The following is a 14568-nucleotide window of genomic DNA, read 5'->3' on the forward strand; positions in this document are numbered from 1 at the left end:
TCGAGCCCTGCAAAGACTACATCAAATACAGCRTCCACTACATAATGCTTAGGAGAAGTCAGCTCTAATAACAAATWAGCTTTTTCTTGGGAGAAATCAGCTTTAATTTCCAAGAAAATGAACCCTGTTTATTTCCCAGTTTCTCTCCTTACTCCCAAAAATTACTGCAGGGGTTTAAAGGCTCTGGAGGAGGCAGTTGGTGCCTTATAGGATTAAATTATTATATGTCAATTGCCCCTCAGCGAGAAATGTAAGAACATCATATTGGAAAAACTGAATGGACTCTTATTTTTATTTTCATGGTCCAAGAAGACCAAGGTGCAGATGGCAAATCTGCATCAACACCAAATCTAAAAAGATTATAAAATATTTTGATTAGACTGTCCAAGATGTTTTATATAATTACAAAGCTTGTTTTTATGATTTTTTATTATAAAATTGTCAGAAGTCTTATAGCTCAACACATGGATGTTAGAGGACAACTGGTATTTTTTTTTCTCTCCATATATAGAAGAGGAATGAAGACATACAACTCAAACTGAAAGCAGAAGGACTGAATCAAGTTTTTTTACTAAAGTTAGTGTGGCTAAAATCTGGCAAAATATGTACTCCAAGTATATCTGGTATACCTAGARGGATTTATTTTCCTTTACATAACTCTTTTAAACCAATTTCTTTTTTAAATTTACAAACACAACATATGAGAGGTCAGAATTTCACAAACAAATCTACTGTAAATTAACAGTGGGATTSAAAGAAACTCTAAATGTTGTTAAATGGACTCAGCATACTTACTGTTCTTTATGTGAGCAGTGTTCATTCTTCATTTTTGGTTAAGAAATTTACTTTAATATTTTTAAAATTGAAACAACACTCATTTCCTTTCAAAATATCCTACCTTTGTAGGATCAAGGTCACAGTCCTACTCCAGTGAAATCTAGTAGAAGGAGGATCCCAATTWATTTTAGGAACTGTCAGACAAATTTTGCCATCAGTTAGACCCTATRGACTTCTGTGGGTGGCAAGAAGCAAAATTACTCTGTAGTCCTTTCCTATTCATACTGTGCCAATTATCACAGCATCTGAATATTTTCCCAAACTAAGACTAAACAAAGAAGACTAATGTCTGTCATGTGAAATTTCCTCTCTGTTCCTCCGCCACAGAGAAATGTTATGTGAATGCTGTGTAGGAGAGATGTTGTGWTAATCACATAAGCAAAAAAGGTAAATGTATATTATGGAAAAAAAAAAGAAAACAGCAGATGTGCTTGTTTACTGCCTGTTGGGGGAAGAGAGCTTACATAAATCAGCTTCATAATTGAACCAGAAAGGCTTTTAGTTTGTTGACATACCATTCTTTGACACAGATTTTAAAATCTCAGACCCTGTTTTCATTCACTGTAAACTTTCAGCAATGAATGCTGGGGTCAAGGTGGGAAGTCCAACAACGTGGACCTAACAGTGATTCTTGTACAAGCAAGAGAAGAAAATGTAAAGGACATCTCCTAATAACTTGAATTATTCACTAAAATGTTCAGTGGACRTGCCTATATTTATCTAGTAAATTACAAAAAGATAATCACTGATCCATAGGCCAGACCTTTTGGAGACCACCAATATCAATGCAGATGAAAATGTTGTCAGTTATATTTCAAGCCATCCATGCCAATACTTAGATTTACACAATCTTAGGTCCAAATCTTCTGCTGATGTTAATTAACCGTGTGTTAATTAATCCCATTGTTTTAATGTCCCAGTGAATCTACTGAAATGGTGCTTGCATTGAGCTTGATTTGCAGGTTTGCAGGAATTTTGCAGGTTCAAGGGATAACATGCCATAATGAGTAGACAATACAGAGACAGGGACATACTCCAGGCCAATGCACATTACCAATCAGACAATCTTAGTGCTGCACTAAACATGGAAAATGCTGGAACATTTAAATAGAACCTAGGCTAACATCTAATCATCCTGAAATGGCACTGTCCTAGCTAGGCAGAAAGCAGATATGCTACAAAGTTCCTAGAGAGAATTAAAATGACCCTTTCCCTGGGTATAAACTCTGCACTCTGCCTGGCTTCTGTGACCACACTTACTACTGAACCCATGAGTGCTGGGTATCCTGATCTCAGCCATTAGAGGTCTTTCTCCATAAGCCAAGCACTGATGTGCACAACTGTCTCTCCTGATGGTCTGTGCTGGTAGCTCYGTGTGTTGGTTTCAGCTGGGGTAGAGTTAATTTTCTTCAGAGTATGGGGTTATGATTTGGGGTTTTGCTGAATACAGGCCGTTCATAATACAGAGATGTTTTTGTTATTGCTGAGAAGGGCTTACACAGAGCCAAGCTTTTCTGCTCTTTGTACTRCCATGATGGTGATGAAGTTGGAGGATCATGGGAGGTTGGGAGGAGACACAGCCAGGACGGGTGATCCCAACTGATGGAAGGGATATTCACAACTATATTATGTCATCCTCAGAATATAAAGGAGGGAAGAAGAAGGAAGAGTGGATCTTTGGAGTGATGRCATTTGTCTTCCCAAGTCAYTCTTAGTGTTTTGTGATGGGGCCCTGCTCTGCTGGGGATGGCTGAATACCTGCCTGCCCATGGGAAGMTGGGAATTACTGACTTGTTTTCCTCTGCTTGTTTACATGCCTTTTGCTTTCTCTGTTAAACTCTCTTTATTTCCACCTATGAGTTTTCTAACTTTTACTCCCCTGATTCTCTCCCTGATACTGCTGATGGGAAAGTGACTGAGGGGCTGCCTGGGGCTTGTCTGCTGGCTGGGGTTAAACCACAACAGCTCTTTRCACAGAAATGTTAAGCTCTCTGCCATCAGCAAAGCTGGGTCCTCAGCTTTTTTCCTCTTCTTTTTTCCCATCTCATCAGCAAAATTTTGTCACTCCTACAACTGYAGCTCTGTGTTGATCATGTTCTTATTCTCTTAAACTGGATGCCTTTTTATTTTCTTTGAAACTTCATTTCCAATTCCAACACAATAGTTCTACAGCAAAACTCAGGGGAATTCTGAGTGGGTAAGGAATAAAATACCAGATTCAGTTTAGACATGTATTTAATAAAGGAATCAYATTCAGTAGCCTTTGGTTTCACTGTCAGGTTTTTTAATATTCTGCTACATTTAGACTTGCTCCATCCCTGGAGCTGTTCAGGGCCAGGTTCGATGGAGCTCCAAACAACCCAATCTAGTGAAAGGTGTCTGTGCCCATGGCAAGGGAGTTGGAACTGGGTGATCTAAGSTCCCTTCCAGCTCATGATTCTATAATTCGACTGACAGCAAATTGATAGATGGGGTCAGGTCTTAAGATTTTGGTAATTAAATTAACTCCCCTGTCATTTTCTATATGCACAAACAATTACCTGATGATACAGAGATTTTTACAAATAATATTCCAGCTGTCAGTCTCACCGGGAAACTCAGACACCTTTCCTTTTGTTAAGTTTCATAATAGGATAAGATCTAAAAACCTCAAAGGTGCTGTCAAAGAAATAACTCCCAAGCCTGGTCAGAGCTGGGGAGGTGGGGTTTATCATAAATAAAATGAGGTCTGGAAGGCACACGTGAGCAAATGTCAGGCACAAAAGGAGACTTATGGAGTGCTTTGCTCAGTCCTATTTAACTGAACTACATCTTCATCTACTCGATTGTGAAGCAGAATTGAATCGGCCATTGACTCCCAGRCTGAGCTTCTATAACTGAAAGGACAACTTTCTCCAAGGTCTGAATTCATAAAGAGCTATGAAAAGAATGACCTGGACAGTTGCTTGAGTAATTTCTTTTCATCAAAATATTTTCACAGAAAGTCCACAGTACCAAAGGCATTGTGCRTCTGTGCATGCATGTGCAATACCATTTGTATTCTTTTCTCCTGCAGCCAGTGATTATGTATGTATGTCTCTCAGAGGCTGCTGTTGCATGTAACACTGTGACAAACAGAGCAGAAGTCATTTTTAAAATACACAGACACTGTACTCCTCTTTTCTTACCCTTATTACCTCTTATTGGCAAAATCAATCCTCTACTAAAAGAAAAAAATATATTGYTCATTGTTGTTKTGTTTTGTTTCATTTTATAAGATTGTATACCAAAGACCCTTTTCTTGTATTATGTTTTTATACTTCAGGGATTTATATGAAAAAGAAAAGTTTTCATATTACTACCTGTGGGACCCAAATGTCCTGTGAACTTCATCTTGCTCTAAATTAAAAAAAGCACTTCTGTTCAAAGAACTCTATCAAATTTGGTGGAGGGTTTGTTTTTTTTTTTCTTCATTTATAGACTTTTAATTGAGATCAAACTATGATCAAGATTTTTATAAAAGGGTAAGTGAATTAGAGGAACCAATTTAGGATGTTTCTAGAAGGTGRGTATTACAGAAACTCATGGGCATACATGTCTCTTCCCTGTCTTCTTTCTAAAACTGAGAGGCTTTGGGGTGTCTCAGGTTGTTCAGTCAAAATAATGAAAAATTTCTGAATTTTTTTTTAATGTTGGCAACTTTATCTACCTGCCTATGACAACACATCAGCCATGACAAATGTCTGGATCTCATAAATAACAGTTGGTCATTTTAAAAGAGGGTCTACAGTTTAAGGTGCTTTGATATTATTTCATTTTATATCCTTTGATTTGATTTATAAAGTGGTGGTTAAGRATTCTGTGTAGTGTTCCTTAGCACAACTTTATTTCCAGATGCTTTCCCTCCACTGCAGCTCTGATTATATCTTGGGAACAGTTTCTTTGATTACCGGGTGCTGGTTCTAAACATCCATTTTTCAGACCATCCAAGTTCTGGTCTGTTGCCTTCTGGGCTGTGACAAGAATTGACTCAAAAAAAGAAAAATAAWTCTCAAAAATATTTTCTTTYCTCCTGTTTCTTGTGTCTAAAGTATTTTATTGGGCAATATCAGCCACATGTCATTTTTGGAATTATTAGACTTCGGACAGATTAACCAAACAAAGGATTGATCTTAAAAAGCTTGATTTTYACAGTTGCAAACAGTATCCACAGCATGTTTATAGTTCTGTCTTCTTAGTTTTSAGACAAGCTAGARTTAAAAAGATGTTRGGTTTCATCRAGGCAAAGAAGAWGGAACTTGGTGAGCAGATTTTGACTYCATACAAATTTCCCAGAGTTTATCAATTATCTTTTATTATCGAAGATATAATAAAACCTAATTTACCACACTCTCGTTCTGGATTTCGTTAAATTAAACAGAGTTTCTCAGGATTTACAATAATATGGCCTCGATTAGTCTTACCAACAGTTTCAAAAGGGACAGCAGGTCTTGCCTGATTTCATTTTAGGAGCTCACAGCATTTTTTCCTGGAAAAAAAAAAAAAAAAGAAGTGTGAATTCACATTTCTCTGTACAATGTTACTGGGTCATATTTACGAATTAGGTTCATCAAACTGCACAGTATTAAAAAACGGACACAATAGCAAGCTCTTTCCCTTTTTTTAAAGTGCTGTAGGCATATGTGTTAGAAAATAAAGGTGGGATCTTGCTTAAGAGAAATAACATGTGAATTCAAAACAAGYGTGACAGAAGAAGAAAATAAATACAATAAATTTTTGACGGAGAGAAGCTAAAAATGAAATAATGAGCTGATTTTGCTGTCTGTTTTTAATTTCAGAATTGCTTTATGATTTTTAAATAAATAAAGACCATTCTAAAAATCTTTAAATAAAGAAAGACTAATCCAGTAGTCTACATAGGAAAGTTTTGACAGATACATAATAACCATATATGAGAAATAAGCATATATGAGCATAACTACATGAAGCCTGTTAGCTTCCAGTCAGGTGCTCAGCTTATTGAAACACAATGRCAAATCTGAGTGACAAATTTACAAGTCTTTTTATAAATTGGATTGATGTTGTAATTATGACACATCCAAATGTAAATGCTTTTGCTTCTGCAAGTAAAGTAAACACCTTCCTCCTTTAGCCTCTAAATGAATCAAAAGTTTAGGACATAAAATATTACTAAAAAAAAAAAAAAAAAAAAATTCCTCTTCTATCCTTTTCTTGCTTATGGCCACTTGCATCACCTCAAAGTTTTCATTACTCTCCCTCCATTAAAAAAAAAAAAAAAAAATAAAAAAAAAATAACTAAAAAAAAAAAAAATAAAAAAAAAAAGAAGAATGAAGTCTTCAGGACTTTGTCTCATTAAAAATTATACATAGCTGAAATAAAGGACCACTGCTTTCTCTTGTTAGTGAGAGTGCAGTTTCCACTCTTCCACAGTCATAAAACCAGAGGGCCATAAAATTGCAAGAGTAATAACTGAAACAAAAGGCTAAACAAGTCCAAATGGAGCCATAAAAGGGCTATTTAGCACAAACCAGCATATTTTCATATTAGTGCTTTACAAAATCACTGGATTTACACCCATTCCATATTTTTCACCTGCTGCAAATTTCCAAAAGCATCAGGGATGCTGCTGGTCTAACCTGAAGCAGTTTACAGCAGTRATGCTGGGCAAGGGAAGCTTGGTATAAGTCACTACTTATCAGCTTGGGATTGCCACACAAAATGACTGTGTGAAAAGAGAAAATAGAACACATACTACATAAAACTGAACACCTGCAATTGAGAGAAGAAACTAAATTGGGATAAGCAAGCTGTATAAAAGCATATAGAATTTATGCTAAWTTTGGGCTGAGTGTAGCAAAACTGTAGAGGCACTGGGATGCTTTCAAAAAATTTTAGATGGTCTCTAATAGGAAGGTTTGAGAAGCACCATTCTCTGATCAGCTGCATATGTCACTTGGACGTCAACATTATTCTACTGTGAGAAGGTCATCAAGGTAAAAAATGTCCTGATCTCTCAGCATTGGATAAAACCATTTGTTTTCAGACTAAACAGTAAATTTACCATGCAAGAAAATCCATCAGGGAGACTGTCTCTTGATTTTCAGGAGAGTATTTCAGAAGTCAGGAAATTGCCACCAAGTTTCCAGTATCCTGCAGAAGACTTAAATTGGGGAAAAAAAAAAAAAGGCTATTTGAGTGGAGATTTGACAAAAACTGCTTTGTATTGGCTTTGCTACCAATTATTCTCAGCCAAAGCAAAAAGAAGAAAAAGTAGGTGAGGAGAAACAAAAACTAAAAAATAGGGGTCCAAATTTTTTGGCTGATAACTAAATGAAAGCCTCAGTGCTTACCCCTGGCATATCCCTTCTGTGAGAAGGATTAAACTTACTGAAACTATTCAAAATGTAAGTGGAAAACTCATTTCTGTTCTACCTGTGACCTCTCACCAGGTCAAATCTGTGTCCATCTATGAAGTCTGCTGTTGGTTAGCTAACCTGTGAGTTGTATCTTACAGTCAATGGGGTCATTTATTTGTAAGGATTGATGGAGTTTGCTTTCACAACTTTTTTTAGAAGGTTGTTTTCACATAGCAAGCATTACTTTTTTTTTATTATGCAGATTCAGAGTTTTCTGACTAGGGCAGTAGCCAGTTCATTGTTCTTGCATAATATACAAATTCTGATCTGGCATTGCCTTTCAAATATTCAGACAAGTGATCAGAGATATCCAAAAACAATTAGTTAAGAAAATGACAAAGAAGAGCTTCAAATTTCCTTGTGAGGGTCAGACTAAGTAAGCCCTTGCAGTACATTTTGAGGCCATTTGTTCTGAATTTATAAGAATACTCCAATCACTTTTGTCARTCTTTATTGACAAGTTCTTTAAATACACTAAATTATCTGAAAATATTTGTATAAGTGCTCACAAAACAGAGAATTAAGTTCATATTTCCATTTATTATTGGCTTGAAGAGGGAATACCCCCAAAGAATATGTTACAGAATGCATGAGACATCCTTCACAAGGACAATTTAATGATATTTGCAAATTCTCTTGCCTACATCTGCTAACGCTACTTACCTAAGTCACCTTGTGTGGACTCTGTGGCTGTGTACCACTTCAAAATGTTATATTTTATACATCACAAATAGGAAAAAGCAAGCACTAACTAGAGAACTGTGGTGTTTATGTAGTTGTTTATGGACAATAAAAATACCATTAGAAAGACCTGACATCCTCTAAAGAGGATTGTGTTAGAAGTAATCCACTGTGTTGAATCATATAATTAAATTATTTGCCCCCACATGAAGGGCTCTAAGTGCACAGGTAGAGCTCATGGCCAGGCCTCAGAGAGGGAGAGCTCTGCCTCCATCTCTTGGTGATCGAGAGGAAGGGCAGCCAGAGGAGTCTCCGTCTGGATTTTTCATTGATCCAAAAGCCAGATGAACAGATGCTTGAAGGAGGAGGACAGCTGTGCTGTGACACGCAGGGAAGAACAAGCAGGGATTCAGTCATGTAAGCTTTTCTCCCAGGGTCTTCCCACCGCTGCTGTGAGAGCCACCATAAACTGCAATAAGAGGTTGTGGTGCTGRGCCAAGAAGAGAGGAAGATGTCTGGTTTGTAGTGAGGAATCTTTTCAAATTACTACCCGATGTTGAATCGCAGCCATTAAAACCCATATGAATTCGGCAGGATTCTTCAATATGCAGCGACAAAGAGAGAATCAAGAACAGAGAAATGCCATTGCAATGGGATATGGCATTTTCTGCTGAAGCAAACGAGCTCTGGCAGCAGAAGGACCAGAGCTGAGTCCCTGGTGCGGTGCTGAGCGGTGCAGCTGCAGATGAGAAGCACAGGAGACGGCCCAGCTGCCTGGAACTGAAGAGATGGTGGGAGCATACAAACCCCTGGCACCAGAGCCAGGGGGGAAAATTGCCTCTCTGATGCTGCCTAATAACTGGCTGAGTTAATAAACTCCTGCCAAACATGGCACTCATGGGATGAGTGACAGGGTGATACACCACCGATAGCACAGGAAGCTGCTCACCCTGCTCCTTTGACTGGATAATAAAACATCTGAGGCTGAGAGCTGGAAAACCTGCCTTGCAGGGTGCTGAGGAAAGGGAAAGTTTCAGCCACACATCAGACCCTCATCATCTTGCTGCCAGCTGCATAGCATAGGCAGAAATATACAGGATTAAAGCCACATGAATTTCAAAATTTACATGTTAAACAKCTTTTAAAGTTGTACCATGAGCATTTATTTCCATAACACAAATCGTTGCTATGGTATTTCATGGTTTTTCTCCTTGAAAAAAYGTTTCTGTTTCTCTCAGAAACTCCAGGTGGTCACTTATATGTGCTCCCAATTCCAAGTCTTGCTGCTGCTACCAACTTTGGAAGACAAACTAAATATATTTCAAAAATAACAATTAAAGGAAACAGGTTCATTTCATTACTGGACACAAAATTAACTTCTTCACATTATACTCATAACACTGCCTGTACTTACAATAGAGAACAGAGACAACCCAAACTCATAAAATAACCAATTTTATTGCAACATCTACCTGGTTCTATATTTAGTTAAAATTCTCCACCTTAAATATTAGCCCYTTTTAAGTGGTGGGCTTATATTCACCTGTATTTTGTAGTTTCAAACATTCAGAGGTTTTAAGTCAAACCATACCATTTGGAATTTCAACAATATAAGCTCCTATACCYACCTCAGTACTGTGACTCAAGAGAYTTGGGGYTTTTTAATTGCTGCTATTTGCACTCTGACCTTTGGCTTCAGCTTAACTAAGGTTTTCATGGAAACATGAAGTACACCAACTAAGTAGAAACACTATATAAAGCACAAATCTTTGTGCTTACATGTTACCTTTAGAAAAAAATATGACATTATAAACTGAGTAAAACACAATGAAATTTACAAACTTCTAATTGGGAAATCAATCAATGTGCTATTCTTATGTAACTTCTTAAGTATGGAATTACCACTAAACCTTTGTATGTCTCATTGACTGAGAACAAGCATGTACTTAAAGGCTTTTTTGACTCAGGATCAAATTTTAAAATTAATTATTTACTGAGAAAAAAAACAAAGTTTTTTGGTACATCACAATAATCACATGACTTTTAAGGGTAGGGATGGTATCAAGGATGTCAACATGAAAAAGAAGTATTAAAGAGTTTGTGGATCAGCAAGCTAAGTAAGAACTAGAATTTCTTTGTTTARCCTTAACCTTGATAATTTATTGTGAATTTGTCAAGGTTCATAACCTTGGGATTATCAATCACTAGAAATGCACATGTTCCAAATACTTCATGCCAAATGTCATTTCCTGAGAGATACAAGTAAGGCTTATGACTATTATCTTAAAATCTTACTATTGGTCCTTTGTTTCAGTGCCACTTAAAGACCAGAAATGTTTTGCTGCAAAGTGCAAAGAACTGGGTCACTGAAGCAAATCTTCATCTCCTGCTTCTGTGCAATGAAACATTTTAAAACCTATTCACTCTATCTGCCAATGAAGGGGAATGAAATACATTTAGCTCTAGGAATTGTGCTAGGAATCTTTGTCTAGTTTGCAATAGAAGAATATATTTTGGTGAAATGGTAAAATGATAATATCACTTTRCTACTGAGCTGTGATCAAGAGACCACCAGGGCAGCTCACTCCCATATGAAGCCATCTCAAGCACTAGAGCTATAGTCCAGTTTGGTTTAGAGGCAATGACATTTTTCTTCTGAGTCAACAGACTTTTGGTTTTTGGTGGCTGTTGGCACATAATACSAGCCTTTGAAACACTGATTGCTCAGCCAAAGTTAACAGAAACAGCTGCAAAACAAGATGTCATTATCCCTGGGTCTTGCTCTGAGTAAGCTACAAGAGCACTGCCATCTGTAAAGAGCAGTTCTTTAATAAGGGGACTTCTGAAGCCTTTGTTTCTGCATACAAACAAGCCAAATTATAAATGTCACTTGGGGAAATCTGAAAGTGGACTCTCAAAGACAGACTCCGTGTTTGTTCAATTTGGTGCTATTGCGAAAAAAAAAAAAAAAACAAACCAAACAAACCAAAAAAATACCTCTTTACCACTGAGATGCTGTAGCTCTAATCACATTTTACAAGACAGCTTTCCATCCCAAGAGCCCACTGAAGATGATCACTTCTTCAACTCATTTGCTTTGGGACAAAGAAGAGTTAGGTGGGGGGGATTGGTGGTTGTTTGGTTTTTAAAATTTTCATCAGTTTGTGAACAGCAGCATAGAAYGGTCTATTTAATTCTTTAAATGCTTCTTAATAATGTCAAATGGCATTAGACAGCCTGATAGTTTTTTTTTTTTTTAAAAAAAAGCATGGCTGAAAAAGAACCATGTTATTGCATAGACATAGCTGAGAAATATTCAAGATTCACTTTTTTGCATGAAGCAGACCATAAATACACATAAATACTTCTCTGTAACTGCAGGACATTTTGCTGACCCGTCTCCAAGCCGACACTACAAATATAAAAGTCTTTAAGCTGTTACAATACTGCCACTTACAGAGAAAAAGTATGTATATGATCCGCATTTCAAACACATTTTATATATTTCATTTTGTATCACACTGAAGTCATGCTAGGCCCACAAAAGAAGATCGTGACTTTATGATCAATATCTTGAGTTGTTTCAATGATAGCCTTTGATTTCTTTTATATTGAAGATATGCAGGGAATCAATTGACTGTAATCTTGAAGAGTTCATGACCCTGACAAGTTTTAAATGYCTGGATTTCTACAGGTAGAATAGGAAGTTGACTGAAATGATATAGTCAACTAAGAAATGTGTAGACTTAATACTGGAGAATAAGGAACCTAGCTTCATGCCCATTACATTCAATAGGAATTCTACAGACATTTAACCTCACAGTGTCGACGTAAAATGACTTTATTAGATTTATTTGGACTCTTTGTTCCAGAAGGCCTTCTCAAGTACATGTTGTTATAGATTTTCACAAGTTCTTTTACAATAAATTTCTCCATCCATTTCTCTTTTTTTTCAGAAGACAGTGACAACTCTTTGGAAAAASAATGCAATCAGGTTTTAATTAAAAAAGAAAAGAATGCATGGTTAAAAGGAAACCATTTGGGTTAAGAAATGCAAAGCATGGAAAAAAAACCCACATAAACCAAAGAGAGAGGATAGAAAGGCCTGGAAGAAAAAGTCATTGAGAGCAATTGCAGGGCTCTAAAATAGGCACGAGGATTAGGCAGTGGCCAAAACAGAGCAGCTGAACAACTATTGAAAGGAAGTGGATTTATAAACAGAAGTTCAAGCAGCAACAAGGAATGGCTTCAGTGCAGGAAACTATGGTAAATAGGAATGGCTGGGCTTGYTCAGAGCTGTGGGAAACACTAAGGGAGTAATAAGAAGCAAAAGGTTTTTATTCATTTAAACATTTTAAGCATAGCATTTTCAAACTTGTAGAATTTGGTATTTTTCTGATATATGGATAAAATTATTTTTTTCAATCCTACCCATTACTCTGTCTCCCTTTTAAGATTAACATCTCTAATTAGCTACTTAATCTRTAGAAGACCCTTGCTTTGATTGTCTTCCTAGAGTGGAACTGTCTTCCTAATGTTAAGCAAGTTTGAAGGCTCAGTCTTCACTATGAAGTCATTCAGCTTCAACACATGAGTTTAAACAAGACTTAAGATAATTTCCTAAATATGGAAGTTTTTTCTAATTGAGGCCTTAGAATTGAGCACTGGTGCTCTTTAAAGCCGTGGAAAGATACTCAATAAGTATTTTAAGCATTGCAAGTAACTAATAAAAACACTGCTAATGCTTGATAGATACATTTTATCCTTTATAATACTCTTTTGAGCRCTGTTTCTAAAGATAGGGAATATAACTTAGATTTCCATCAAGACTTCTAAATTGCCATGCCTTTGGTAATCAAGCAGAGTTGTAGCTTCCAGTTCAAGGACTTCTCCTCCACAAGGATCAAGATCAGAAGAAAAGAGAAGTCATGGTTATATGGAAAGAGACTTTCAGGGATATTAACACTAACTCTAGTCTTTGTGAGATTCAGAATTTGAAGCTTCTATCCCAGAAGACAAAAAAGAAGCCACACAACCATGGCTGCTACTGTCATGTTTTAAATCCGTTGTGTTTTGAATACAGATTCCTAAGAGCCGAGCTGGTTGTGATGTGCCTATGCACTTACAGCTCTCAGGCAAGSTAGCCCTTCTGCACTTCTCTCAATCCTTTCAATTTCAGCCCTACTAACATTGATGGGATTTTGGCTTCAGCTTTTGTAACACTTCCACTTTGGGCTCTAGATGGGATACACAGGTGTGTTGACTGGTTYTGCAAAGAGAATTGATACATATTGATGTCAAGCCACCAAACCACCTTAATGCAGCCTTGTGCCTTTTTGTACCATCTTGCCAGACTGTTTCAGCRGAGTGGTAAATGCAGTAATGCATTCTCTCCTGAGATTAACATTTCTGGATTCATGGCATGATTTGACAGGATCCAGATGCCAAATATGTATTTTTCCAGTGCAGTTGCCTGGAGGTGTATCAGGCCCCAAATTTCTAAGGTGCAGAAGGAAAACTAAATAATACTCTCTATTGAGACAAAATTTAGAATCTGGAGTTTGAAAAGGTGTGAAAAACTAATTGGCAAGTCCTGGCGGGATTCAGGACTCAGTCAGATTTTCAGAGCATTCTGGTCTGGATTCTCACGGTTGACACCGACAGATCCATGCAGATCGATCCACACTGGTTCTTTAAAATGTACTTGATTGCCCAACGTCAAAAAGTTACTTGGACATTAAATCCCTGCCTCTCCCTTGGTTTCAGAGAATGAAGAGTTGGATAGTGGCTTATGCACTTGTTTGGGTTTTTTGTTTTTTTTTTTTTTGGGTTTTTTTTTTTTTTTTTTTTTTTTTTTTTTTTTTTTTTTTTTTTTTTCAATCTATCTGGACATACGGATGTGGGGACCAGAATAAAACCAAAACCAGAGCCCAGCAAGCGCTAGCGTTTCACTCCTCACCAGCGCGGCGTGTCGCTCCCGCCGTCACACATCGCCGGCCCCGCGGGCCGAGCAGAGCCCCGCCCGTGGCTGCCGGGGGTGTCCCTGCGAGCTGCGGGCCGAGCAGCCCRGGGGGGAGCGGCGGTGCGGGGCGGTGCGGGGCCGGGCAGGGCCGTGACTCACCCCCGGGGCCGAGCGGGGAACTCCCGCTGCCGCCGGGCTCCGCCGCCGCTGGCAGAGCGCATGTGCGGGGGCTCCCTGCTCCGCGCCGCTCCTCGCACCCTCCCGCCCTCCCTTCCTCTCCGCCGCTCTCCCTCCCTCTCTCTCTCTCCCTCTCCCTGTCTCTCTCTCTCTGCCCCCCTCCCTCCTTTTCTTCCTCCCTCCCTCCCTGCCCGCCTGCCTGCCGCCGCCTCCCTCCCTCTCCCCGCCGGCTGGGTGCTGAAGTTGGGCGGATGGCAGCGAACCAGCTGCGCTAGGGACGAGCCGCACCAGCCCTTCCCGGGATCGCTCAGCGCCAACTGCACGCAGCCGGGCGGGGGTGGGTAAGGCGCTCCGCGCTTATTTCAGCCTGAACCGTGAGAARCGGCACCAAAATGTCTGCTTTATAGTGATGCGAAGGGTGTGTGTGTGGGGAAAACCACACCGACCAAAGGGAGGGGATGGGGAGGGGGGGGAAAGAGGAAGGAAGGAGGGAG

At 38.6% G+C, this 14568-nt stretch overlaps 1 protein-coding gene and 1 pseudogene across 1 annotated transcript in view; one reads left to right on the plus strand and one right to left on the minus strand.

The window, feature by feature from the left end:
- LOC130584939 (uncharacterized) overlaps nt 1-14568 on the minus strand; it is a 39696-nt pseudogene that overhangs the window by 24244 nt on the left and 884 nt on the right.
- The window catches only part of RGS17 (regulator of G protein signaling 17), a 68886-nt gene continuing 68573 nt past the window's right edge, over nt 14256-14568 (plus strand). Inside the window, exon 1 of the mRNA XM_057385218.1 lies at nt 14256-14411. The gene's annotated coding sequence lies outside the window, so the exon portion shown is untranslated. The remainder of the gene's footprint in view (nt 14412-14568) is intronic.

Source organism: Malurus melanocephalus, unplaced genomic scaffold (assembly GCF_030028575.1).
Source record: "Malurus melanocephalus ecotype Western Australia unplaced genomic scaffold, MMel_1.1 scaffold_799, whole genome shotgun sequence".
NCBI classification, from domain to species: domain Eukaryota; kingdom Metazoa; phylum Chordata; class Aves; order Passeriformes; family Maluridae; genus Malurus; species Malurus melanocephalus.